This window comes from Malus domestica, chromosome 13 (genome assembly GCF_042453785.1).
Source record: "Malus domestica chromosome 13, GDT2T_hap1".
In the NCBI taxonomy this organism is placed as follows: Eukaryota; Viridiplantae; Streptophyta; class Magnoliopsida; order Rosales; family Rosaceae; genus Malus; species Malus domestica.
This window is the reverse complement of record NC_091673.1, coordinates 21,376,529-21,388,698: the sequence shown is the minus strand read 5'-3', so window position 1 is coordinate 21,388,698 and position 12,170 is coordinate 21,376,529. Positions and strand designations below refer to the sequence as shown.

At 44.7% G+C, this 12,170-nt stretch overlaps 1 pseudogene; it reads left to right on the top strand.

Annotated features, from left to right (window-relative positions):
• Positions 1-7,077: 7,077 nt before the first annotated feature.
• LOC114823476 (probable WRKY transcription factor 17) lies at positions 7,078-8,491 on the top strand (annotated as a pseudogene).
• Positions 8,492-12,170: the final 3,679 nt, after the last annotated feature.

Below are 12,170 nucleotides of genomic sequence, written 5' to 3'. Positions count from 1 at the left end.
TCAAGCCCAAAAGCCCTTTAAAGATCCGTTCATCACCGTTATTCAAGATCAAGCCTTAACGGCCCTTGAAGAAATGCTCATCCTCAAGATCAAGCCCCAACGGCTCCTTGAAGATCCGTTCAAATCCACCTTCAAAATCAAGCCCATGGCCTTTGAAAGAACGTTCATCCTTAGATCAAGCCCAACGGCCCTTTGGATCAATCGCACATCCACAAATCAACACCTTAAGGAGATCGAATCAGATGATCAAATTTGACAGAGATTGTAACCCAAAATCATCAAATACAAATATTATTTTGTGCACGTTGTTCTTGTCTCTTTCCTTTCAGGAAATTTTCGTGTTCACAATAACAACACAAATTAACAAATTGTCTTACCAAAAAATCAATTTAAAATTCAATGATAACATGGTAATTAAATCGCTCCATTTTCTAACTGTCCAAAATCTCTACCTCTTCTACGATTATATGTTAAAAAATGTACAATAAATTAAAAAAAAAATTCCTACAACTATATGCTTATACATAAACACTCAGGTAAAAAAAATCCCCATATTTCCACTTGTCATGTTCTAATTGATTCATTATGAAATTTTCTTTGGGGTCATTCTTCTATTTAAATGTCTACTGGGTTTTTCTCTAAATATTATGTGTGGGAACTGAAATCATGCTTAAAATAAATTTAATGGAAGCTTCATTAAGAAATTAAATGGCTAGATAAACAATGGGGGTTGACTGTTAAGACATTTTTTATTTTTGTTGAAGAGAGCATAAATCTTGGGTTGATTAATATTTGCCCAAAATTAAATTGGATTCGTAGCAGGACCCAAGGTGGCATTTTGGAGTAATGCAATCATTGAACATCGTGCTCGTGGAGTGATCTAATCGAACTTTCATGCTTTGAATTTTAGGTCTTCGTGCTTTAATCTCCCGGTGTTTTGTAAAAACTCCACGAATGAAAAAAGGGTTCCCCGATCCGCTTGAAAGTTTCTTCTGTTAAAGACAATCTAACTACTGTGTTAGAAACTTATAGAGTGGGAAAGGAGGTGGGGAAGGAGAAAAGAGATAGAATTGCCGTTAAAAAGAACTCAAGGGTTTATCTATATATAAAGTCAATGGAAAAGATGAATAGTAATTTTGATGTCATCAAGCTTCAACAAAAAATTTTGAACAAAAATGCCCCCAAGACAAAATATTTCAAAGGCATCCCAAAATAATGCATCAAATAAGGTAGGGGTATTTTTGTCATTTTAATAGTATTTTTTAATAATTAATTTTTTTTGTGATTTTATTAATTAATACATCACAATAGGCTATCAATGATGTGATTCAATTTCTCTATTTTTAAATACGTTCAAAACATCTTAAGAGGCGTGTAAAGCGGTAATAAAAAATGTCATTCGCACGCGGATAACAATGTGATTAAATTAGTTGTTAAATGATTGTTTTTTTAACAAACGATATTATCTATTTTAAGGGGGAGAGGTGGGCTTAGCCTCATAATGTGCTAGCAATAATGTGATTCAATCAGTAGTTTATTAAGTATTATTTTCTCTATTTTAAACACATTCAATGACACACCCCGATCCTAGAATCAAGGCGTGCTGGCCGTCACGTGAGCGTGACGTAACCAAAAGTGCGATACGAAAGCAAAAGATATGAGAAATACGAAAGAATAAAAACCAACTACTAGCAATAATATCCAACTAGCATGCTAGAGTGAGTTTAAGTGTAAAACACACAAATTCAGAGTATAAGTACTAGGTGCAGTCAGATAGGACCATAACTAAGTTATAACACCCGCAGGTGAGTCCTACATTTATGTAGTCTGTCAGTACGCCGTGGGAATCCTCGTGGGCCACCAACGCTGCTATCTAGAACCTGGAGGGGCGCAAAACAAAATTGAGTGGGTCAGTAAAATCAAAGTTTTTCAAAAACATTTCATCAAAACATTTATAACCCCTCGCTGTAAAACATGTGTACTTTCCCAGAAAATAACATAATAGCATAATATTTGTTCAAATCTCTCAAAACATCAATCTTTATCAAAATCCAGCAAGTATGCCATGGTAGGAGAGGCGCATGGGGGCGCGTGACAAGCCCAAAGCGGACAATATCGTGCTACGGTGGTGGAGCGGGCCCGGGAAATGATCTGCCCCCGACCGGATGTGACAATTTGGTATCAGAGCCTAACCCTGGTTGTGGTGTGCCGACGAGGACGTCGGGTCCCTAAGGGGGGTGGATTATGACATTCCACATCGCCCAGGGGAGTGATCCTTAAATGTATATTCTCATCCCTACCTAGCACGAGGCCTTTTGGGAGTTCACTGGTTTCGAGTTCCGTAGGAACTCCAAAGTTAAGCGAGAAGGAGGCCGGAGCACTCCCAGGATGGGTGATCCACTAGGAAGTTGCTTGTGAGTTCCCAAAAACAAAATAGTGAGGGCGTAGTTGGAGCCCAAAACGGACAATATCGTGCTACGGTGGTGGAGCGGGCCTGGGAAGTGGTCTGCCTCGGGCCGGGATGTGACATTCAAAACATCTTAAGAGGAGTGTAATGCCGGTTATAAAAAAAAGACTTTCACACGTGGATAATAATGTGATTAAATTAGTGTCAGATAGACCTAACAAACGGGTCGTGTCAGTCGTGTTCGTGTCGTTTTCGTGTAACACCTGTTATGTTAACGGGTCGTGTCGTGTCACACCTGTTATCTTAACGGATCCTTAACAGGTCGGGTCACTTTACCCGTTGGGTAAAGTGACCCGACCCATTATGACCCGTTATGACCCATTAAGAAAAATATTTTTTTTTTCTTAAATTTGCACATACCACACATTGTCACATAAATATTACTTCAAAACATTAAAACACATTTGTTGTTTAAGTACTACTGTGACATCGAAATTTCGGTAAATAAATGTTGACCGATAAATCAAAGTGTCAACGCTCATGTATTACATAAATTTTACACGTAGCGTGTGACTCAACGAAAATTGAAATGAGTTGGAAAAGTCATCAAATAGGACACGTGTCAACACCTGGCAGAAACGACTTATTTCATCTAGAATATTATATTCAAAATTAGGCCTTGGAAAATTCTATAAATACAAGCCCAATTTCATTCATTTAGAACCATTTTCATATTACACCTTGAAGCTCTGAAGCTCTGAAACCCCGAAGCTCTCAAGCATCTAGGTTCCCGAAGAATCAAGAAAGCCTTCTTCGTTCTTCGTTCATCGTTCATCCAAGATGAAGCCTCAACGGCCCTTTGGATCAACAATCATCCACCAATTCAAGATCAAGCCCCGACGGCCCTTGAAGAAAGTGTTCTTCGTTCATCGTTCTTCCAAGATCAAGCCCCGACGGCCCTTGGATCAACCATCCACCTATTCAAGATCAAGCCCCGACGGCCCTTGAAGAAAGCACCATCGTTCATCATCCGTTCATCCAAGATCAAGCCCCAACGGCCCTTTGGATCAACAACGTCGACAAATCCACACATCCAATCGTTCTTCAAGATCAAGCCCAAAAGCCCTTGAAGATCCGTTCATCATTGTTCTTCAAGATCAAGCCCAAAAGCCCTTGGAGATCCGTTCATCACTATTCTTCAAAGATCAAGCCCAAAAGCCCCTTTGAAGATCCGCTCAAATCCACCTTCAAGATCAAGTCCACGGCCCTTGAAGAACGTTCATCCTTAGATCAAGCCCAACGGCCCTTTGGATCAATCACACATCCACAAATACACACCTTACGGAGATCGAATCAGAGGATCAAAATAGAGAGAGATTGTAACCCAAAATCATCAAATACAAATATTTGTTTGTGCGCGTTGTTCTTGTCTCTTTCGTTTCAGGAATTTTCCGTGTTCACAAATTGGCACGCCCAGTGGGACAATCTCTGCCTCTCATCTCTTTCTCCGTTCAAGAAATTCAAGGGCACTTCCAAAATTAATGGCATCAAGGAAGGCTCAAACTGTTCCCGCAACCGGCGCAAAGAACAAAAGCGTCCTCGTCGCAACTGGTGTCACTTTGGGCATCACGACTTGAAGCATGGCAAGAGCTACTTCTGCCGCCTCTTTCACCTCTGCATCAACTCTGCCAAGGGAACAAAAGCACCCAAGGCACGAGCCTTTGATCACCTTAGCCTCACTAAGGGCACCAAGGGGGGAAAGCCCAAGGAAATACTCCGAATCCATGCTCTCCGATGCCGATTCAAGCGACAGTTCAGCCATGCAAGTCATGACCATTGGAGCAACTTCAATCGATGAGCAGCTGGCTCAAATGAATGAAGCAATCGCAAGGCTAACCCGAACTGTGGAAGAAAAAGACTTGCAAATTGCAGCACTAGTCAACCGATTGGAGGCACAAGACGGCGATAAACCAGACCCAGAGGATGATCCACTAAAGGGAGGAGCTGGCGGAGACGAAGAACCCCCGGTGAAGAAAATCGATGGGAAGCCGGAGCCAGACCAAGCAACGGCACTCATGGGATCTCTTTCTATCCAGCAGCTGCAGGAGATGATCACCAACACCATCAAGGCACAGTACGAAGGGAGCTCACATACCTCCTTGTTCTACTCGAAGCCCTATTCCAAGAAGATTGATGCCCTAAGGATGCCAAGGGGTTATCAACCACCAAAGTTCATGCAGTTTGATGGAAAAGGAAACCCAAAGCAGCACGTTGCACATTTCGTCGAAACTTGCAACAACGCGGGGACAGAGGGAGACTACCTCGCCAAGCAATTTGTGCGCTCGCTGAAAGGAAATGCCTTTGAGTGGTACACGGACCTAGAGCCCGAGTCCATAAACAGCTGGGAGCAATTAGAGCGGGAATTCCTCAACCGCTTCTACAGCACCCGCCGCACTGTGAGCATGCTAGAGCTAACGAGCACAAAGCAGTGGAAAGACGAGCCAGTCATTGACTACATCAACAGATGGCGCACTCTAAGCCTCGACTGTAAAGACAGGCTATCGGAAACCTCTTCAATTGAGATGTGCATCCAAGGTATGCAATGGGGTTTGCAATACATCCTTCAAGGCATTAAACCATGGACCTTCGAGGAGTTGGCCATTCGCGCCCATGACATGGAGTTGAGCATCGCCCATCATGGGAAGAAAGAATCGATCGCCGACTACAAGAACGACAAAGTTCTTGGGACAAAGGTGGAAAAGGCTGCATGGAAACCCACCAAGGAAGCGATGACGGTCAACACATCTCCCGTCAAAATATCCACACGAGGCAAGGCGATTCAAACCGAAGCTTTTCGTGATCAAGAGATGCGTAGACGCACTTTGAAGGAGCTTGAGGAGAAGACTTATCCATTCCCCGACTCTGATGTGGTTACCATGTTAGAAGACTTGCTGGAAAAGAAGGTGATCGGCTTGCCTGAGTGCAGACGGCCAGAAGAGATGAATCGCACCGACAGTCCAAGGTACTGTAAATTCCACCGCTTCATTAGTCATCCGACAGAAAAATGTTTCGTGCTGAAAGATCTCATCATGAAGCTGGCTCAGAAAGGAATCATCGAGCTAGATCTTGACGAAGTGGCGAAGTCAAACTATACCACCTTCACTTCTGGCTCTTCCGACTCAAAGTTTTCACCTCAACCGCTGGGGGCATCATCCAAGACAAGCAAAATTGAAGGATGGACTCAAGTCACTCCTAAGAAATTGCACAAGAAGCATACGTCTCCTCCACAAGTCCGCCAATCGGAAAGGGGGCAAAGCAGCTCTTGTCAACCTTCAAAGCAACGTGAACGTGTTGAAAATGATGAAATTTCAACACATAGATCGTCCATCCCCATCACGATGCGCGATTTCTTTCCTGAAGACTTCTTCAATCACTCGGTCAAGGCTCCTTGCTATGAAGATTGTGAGGAACGCCTCTCCAAAATTGCTTGACAAAATTCACAAAGCTCCTTGCCCGCACGAGTCTAAACTGCATGGCACAAAGCTCCTGGTCTGCACGAGCATAAAAGGCAACATCAACGCTCCTGACCCGCACGAGCATAAAAGGCGACACAAAGCTCCTTGTCCACACGAGCCTAAACTGTAGGACACGAGGCTCCTCGCCTGCACGAGCCTAAAACTGCATGGCAAATACTCCTTGTCTGCACGAGTTGAACCTGCAAACGACACCAACGCTCCTTGCCTGCATGAGCTGAAACTGCAAACGGCACAAAAAAAAAAATACCAAAAAATATGTATGTATTTGAACTACGTTACGACTTGATCTCTTCTTTGGAGGGGTACGTAGGCAGCTCGAATATTCAATTTCAAGTTCAGTCACATCAAAATAAAAAAAATGTTTTATTAAATAGAGTCAATTTTATTAAAAAAAAAAGAAAAAAAAAGAAGAAAATAAAAAATACAATTTCTTCAAGAGAAAAAAAAGGAAATAAGGAAAAGGAAACATATATATATATATATATGTATGTATGTATGTCCCAGCACCAACAATGGTCCAGACAGATCCCATGGCCCATCCTCATTCAGCTCCTAAACCCAAGACATATGGGCCCATCAATTTCCTCGCCCAGGGCTTCTCTCAGCTACTCTCCGATAAATCGTATGTAGTGAGGCAAGGGGCGGCTGTAACATACGGGGCTCTTTGTGCTGTGGTTTGTTCGATCCCTATAAACGTCAAATGGAAGACAAAACCATGTTACACTCGGAAGCTTGGTTGATCAGTTCATTGGTTGGGCCTTGCCGTTGCTTAGTAATGGTGGTGCTGAAGATGGGACCATGGAACTATCATTGGATAGCCTACGGGAGTTTCTCAATGTTGGGGATGTTGGTGGGATCGAGAGATATGTTTTATCAATTCTCAAAGCATGCCAAGTACTTCTGGAGGATAAGAGAACCTCCTTGAGTTTGTTACATCGGCTTTTGGGTGTTTTGATTTCGTTAAAATTTTCTAGATGCTTCCAGCCTCATTTTCTTGACATTATTGATCTGCTTCTTGTCTGGGCATTGGTACCAGACCTTGCTGAATCGGATAGACGAAGTATAATGGATAGTTTCTTGCAGTTTCAGAGTCATTGGGATGTAAGTCATGGGACCCCAAAGCAACACCAAGCCCATCAAAGGAAGTCGCTCAGGCCTGCTTTGTGTGAAGGACCATCTTGAAGGGTCAACTCAGCCACCTGTCTCCCTCTCGTTTCAGCTTCTTCTACCCTCGTGAATCTCTCATCCCTCTCCCTCCGTCTCTGTTGAAACTTCGGGGCACCCAGAGGGCACCCAAATCCAGGTCCGGCGAGCTCACGGACCTCAAGCTAGAATCCAGTAGGCCCAAGCCCTTCCCCCAAATCTCAATTCCTCGCATGTCCTCTGGAGAGACCTTCCAACCTCGCCGGCCGGAGATTCTCAAAACCCTAACGATGGCGGTGGAGCTGATGAACTTCCCGAATATGGAGGATCAGAAGGTCATACAGGAAGCGGCATCACAAGGATTGCAGAGCATGGAGCACCTGATCCGGTTCCTCTTTCATCAGCAGCAACAATCAAACAAACCAATCGGCCCGCGTCGACTGTACGGACATCACCGATCACACCGTCTCCAAGTTCAAGAAAGTTATCTCCCTCCTCAATCGGACCGGCCACGCCCGGTTCCGACGCGATCCGGTTCAGCCGTTTCACTTCCCTGCTTCTCACCCCTCGTCTTCACAAACACTCAACTTAGCTTCGGCTTTAAAATCTTACTCCAACTCCGGCGTCGGCTCCAGTGACTACTCCGGCTATCGTCCCTTCGACTCCGATCGAGTTGAGTTTCGTCCAATCCCAGCCACACAGCATGACCTCGACTTCACGAGGCCCAACGCCTTCGCGTCGAACCCGAAGAGCGCGGAGATTGAGTTCGCGAAGGAGAGCTTCCGTGTCTCGTCGAGCTCGTCATTCATGTCGTCGGTAATCACTAGAGACGGCAGCGTTTCGAACGGGAAGCTCGGACCGTCGATCTTCTTGGCGCCCGCCCCGGCCGTTTCCGGTGCGAAGCCTTCCCCCTCTACGGCGCCGTTTAAGAAGAGGTGCCACGAACACAACCACTCCGACGACACGTCGTGCAAGTTTTCCAGCTCAGGATCTACTTCCGGCTCCGAGGAGTGCCTTTCCTGCTGCAGTTGAAGGAGTTGAACGCCAGATGGGAGGCAATTTTTCTGCTCCATATGCTTTTCTAGAACTATGAGGGATCGAATGTTCAAGCCTTCCTTGTCAACCATCATTGGTGAAAATATGAAGGTTGCTGTTGTTTCTCCATCGGATCCTATCTATGTTGCAGCAAAAATGGATGCGGGAGTTTCGAGTTAATTCAGTCATAATTATAATGGGCAACAAGATTCAGGGGATACTAACTTCCAAGAATATCCTTATGCGAGTTGTGGCGCAAAATCTCTCTCCTGAGTTGACTCTGGTGGAAAAGAGATGGATGCATTGCTGCTTGCTTGGATATTCTGCAGATAACTCATGCATCAGTTTTCTATGGTTGAAAGTAGCTCAGGAACGGTTAATGATATGGCAAACACAAATGATGCAAAAAAAAAAAAAAATTCTGGGATTCAGCACTTGCTTTGGAGCCACCCGATGATTGTGATAGTCAAAGTGAATTGTCTACAGTGATGGCTTCTGATGGGGCTGATGGAAAGTTTTCTTCTCTTGGTCTTGGAAATTCATTTGCCTTCAAATTTGAAGATCTCAGGGGTCAGGATGCCACGCTCCAAAGTGGCGTCGTCCGATTCCAGATTCGACGGCGGCGTCTCGCATCAGAGGATAAGCGGCATGAACGGCGCTGATTCCATCTCCCGCACTTCCCAACGACGCATCTCTCGTGGAACCGCGGCACCGGCTCTCCATCCGCCACCGCCGACAACTTTGATGAGTCTAGCTGCCCCAGATCCAAGGGCAATGCTGCATATGAATCCACCCAACAGCCATGCCACCTTCCTCTGCACCTGCACCAAGATCTCCTCCATGATCAGCTACACTACTTTTTTCAGTAGATGAGGCACCAAAGTTAGATGTAGGGCATGCCGCATGTGGCTCCATCCAACCCATACGGCCTGGACCAGGTCCCATGGCACAAGGATCATCGCTGGGACAGGAACAGGAACTTTCCTCAGTTTTTGGAATTTTCTTCTTGCTTTGGATCTCTGTCGAGGGATGAGTGGGCTGTGCTATGCGCCTGTGCTCAGTAGCGGTGCTCTATGGCTGTGCTTGATCAGTGGTGGTGCTCGGTGGCAGTGCAACGGATGCGCAATGGCTGTGCTCAGTAGCAGTACAACGGGTGTGCAGCGGCTGTGTTCGGTGGTTGGGCTCAGTGGCTATGCTCTGGGTTCTAACTGGATCCGACGGCAAGATCACCTCCACCTACTTCGTCTTTTGCCTCGCAGCTGCCAACGACTTCAACGACCGCCGTCAAACGACTAGCCGGTCGTGAAGCTCGAAGCACCGTCTTCTCCATCCTCCTTGCTCCGCTCCCTGCAAATCCTCTACCCATCACCTAAATTTATACAGAAAAATATATAATAAAAAAGGGGATGGTGGAGCAAAGTGGTGCTGCCACCACGTGGAAAAAAAAAAAGAAAAAAAAAGGTGCATCAGGCACCATGTGCAAAGAAAAAAAAAATAATAATAAAATAATAAAATAATATATATATGAAGGGATGGTGCATCTGGCACCATGTGCCAGCAAAAAGAAAAAAATTAAGTGATAGTGGTAGTGCCAGTCAAAAGAAAAGAAAAAAAATATATATATATATATATAATGGATTGTGGGTCTTCACCATTCAAAAAAAAAAAAAATTAATAAATATATATATATATATATATATATATAATCTTTATACTTTTGGCACTAAATATATATATACACACACACACACAAAGAATGAAATAAGGCTCATTTATTGATTTCTTTGAAAATTTACAGAAATGTACATTTTACACCAGTAAAAAAAAAAAAAAAAAAAAAAAGAACAAACAGGAGGGAGCCTTCACGAAGGTTGCTCGTGTGAAGCCTCATCACTCGGCGGAACCACAGAAGGAGGAGGTATCGGAGGTTGATCATTCGGAGCTTCACTACGCGGTACAGCCCCAGAAGACGAAGGCAAGTGTTGTTGGAACAAACCCACAAACCTCCGATGATCAAGTAAAATCTGACCATCAGATTCCTGCATCTGGTCAATTTTCCTCTTCATGTTTGTGGCATAGTTGTGTGCGAGCTTGTGCAACTGTTTATTCTCATGCTTGAGCCCTCTAATCTCCTGTTTGAGACTCATCACTTCAGCCGCCAACGATTCAACTTGACGGGTTCGAGCAAATAGGCGTTGGGCCATGTTGGACACAGAACCCGCACACTGCACACTAAGAGCCAAAGACTCCTTAACAGCCAACTCATCAGATCGCCTGGAAAGTAGTCTGTTATCTTTGGGAGTGACAAGGTTCCGGGCCACCACCGCAGCGGTCATATCATTCTTCATCACCGAATCCCCAACGGTAAGAGGACCAGTAGGGGATATGAATGATGGGCGCCATATGTTGTCTGGAGAAGGCGGGACTGCCTCTTCACCAAGATTCAAGTCAAAACGACGATCGGAGGGTCCTGACATTTTCAAAGTGTTGAAGAAAGAAGAGGTCGGACGAATCAAGATCTTAGAAGTGCAAGAAGGGAGTTTTCACAAGTAAAATTCAAGTGTGTTTTGAAGCGAACAGCGTGCCTCTATAAAAAATCAGCACTCAACGGGATTTCAGAGATCGAAGAGGCGAGCTCAGAATTCGAAGAGGCCCTTCAAAAAATCGAAGAGGCAAGATCAGAAATCGGAGAAGCATCTTGCTTTTCCAGACGCTTCGGCACCCGTCACACGCAAACTCAGCTTTGCGGAAATCACGGGCAATTTGTTAAAGCACCAATCCCAGGTATCGAAGAGGCGCCAGTCTTTTTCAGCCTCGTCAGCACCCGTCACGCGCAAACTCAGCTTTGCGAAAATCACGGGCAATTTGTCGAAGCGCCGATCCTAGATATCGAAGAGGCGCCAGTCTTTTTCAGCCTCGTCAACACCTATCACATGCACACTCAGCTTGACGAAAATTATGGACAATTTGTCGAAGATTTCTAATAAAGAAGAAAGCACGTGAAGCCATACTGATCAATCACGCATTGGTTACCGACACGAGTAAAAGAATAGTACCTCTACAGGTACTAAAGAAATTCCTATAACTGTCCACCTTCACCTTCCATAGCAAGGCAAACATACAGAGCTTTTCTTCATCTCCAAAAAATGCTTTCCCAACGAAGCCTCTCGAGTCATTCAATGTTCCTTATTCCTTGGGGTACCTCTGCAAGCCAATGACTCCAAAGCAAAAGTATCTCATATCACCAGGGTAGAAAGCAAGAGTATCTCATATCATGCGTTCTCCCTGTCCTTTCCTTTGTCCTTGTTCTTACCTACAAAGACAAGGATAAAGAAAACAATATGCCGGAACTTCCACTCAAACTCGGGTAAGGAACCGACTGCTTGGAACCCTTCCCTGATTGCCTACCTAGCACTGCTCTCGAGTACTCATTTCCCACTGCTGCTGTACTTCCAAAGAGGCTACCACATCTGCCTGAAGAATAGATAAGGCAAGTGAAAATGATACCTTGCAGCATGTGGAGACAAGGTGCAAAAGGAACAAGCAGAGAAGAATGCGGTCTGCACAATCAACTCAGCAGAAGGAGTCCGAACTGTGGAACTCGAGAAGCTACCACATCTGCTTGAAGAAACAAGCAGAGAAGAATGCAGCATACACAGTCAACTCGGCAGAAAGAGTCTGAGATGAATGACTCGTTTTGACCCTCAAATTCTTGGGTCGACTTGCTAGGCGTCGTGGGCTGCACGTGCCGATTCACCACCCTTGAATCAAATCCTTAAAGATCAAGTCACCAACTGGAAGAAGAACCCATCAATCTTGGAGATCATACCGTTGACCAAACTGCTCAGGTGTGAATTAGAAAGATTGAACAAAGCAACAAGTCGTCACCTTCACCGCGTGCCTGCTTGCCATATGTTCGAGTCAACCTTCAAGAATCAAGCCTCAACGGCCCTTGAAAAAGCTTCCAGCCAAATTCAAAATCAAGCCTCGACGGCCCTGGAAGAAATCACAAGTCCGATTCAAGATCAAGTGTCTATCACTCTTGAATC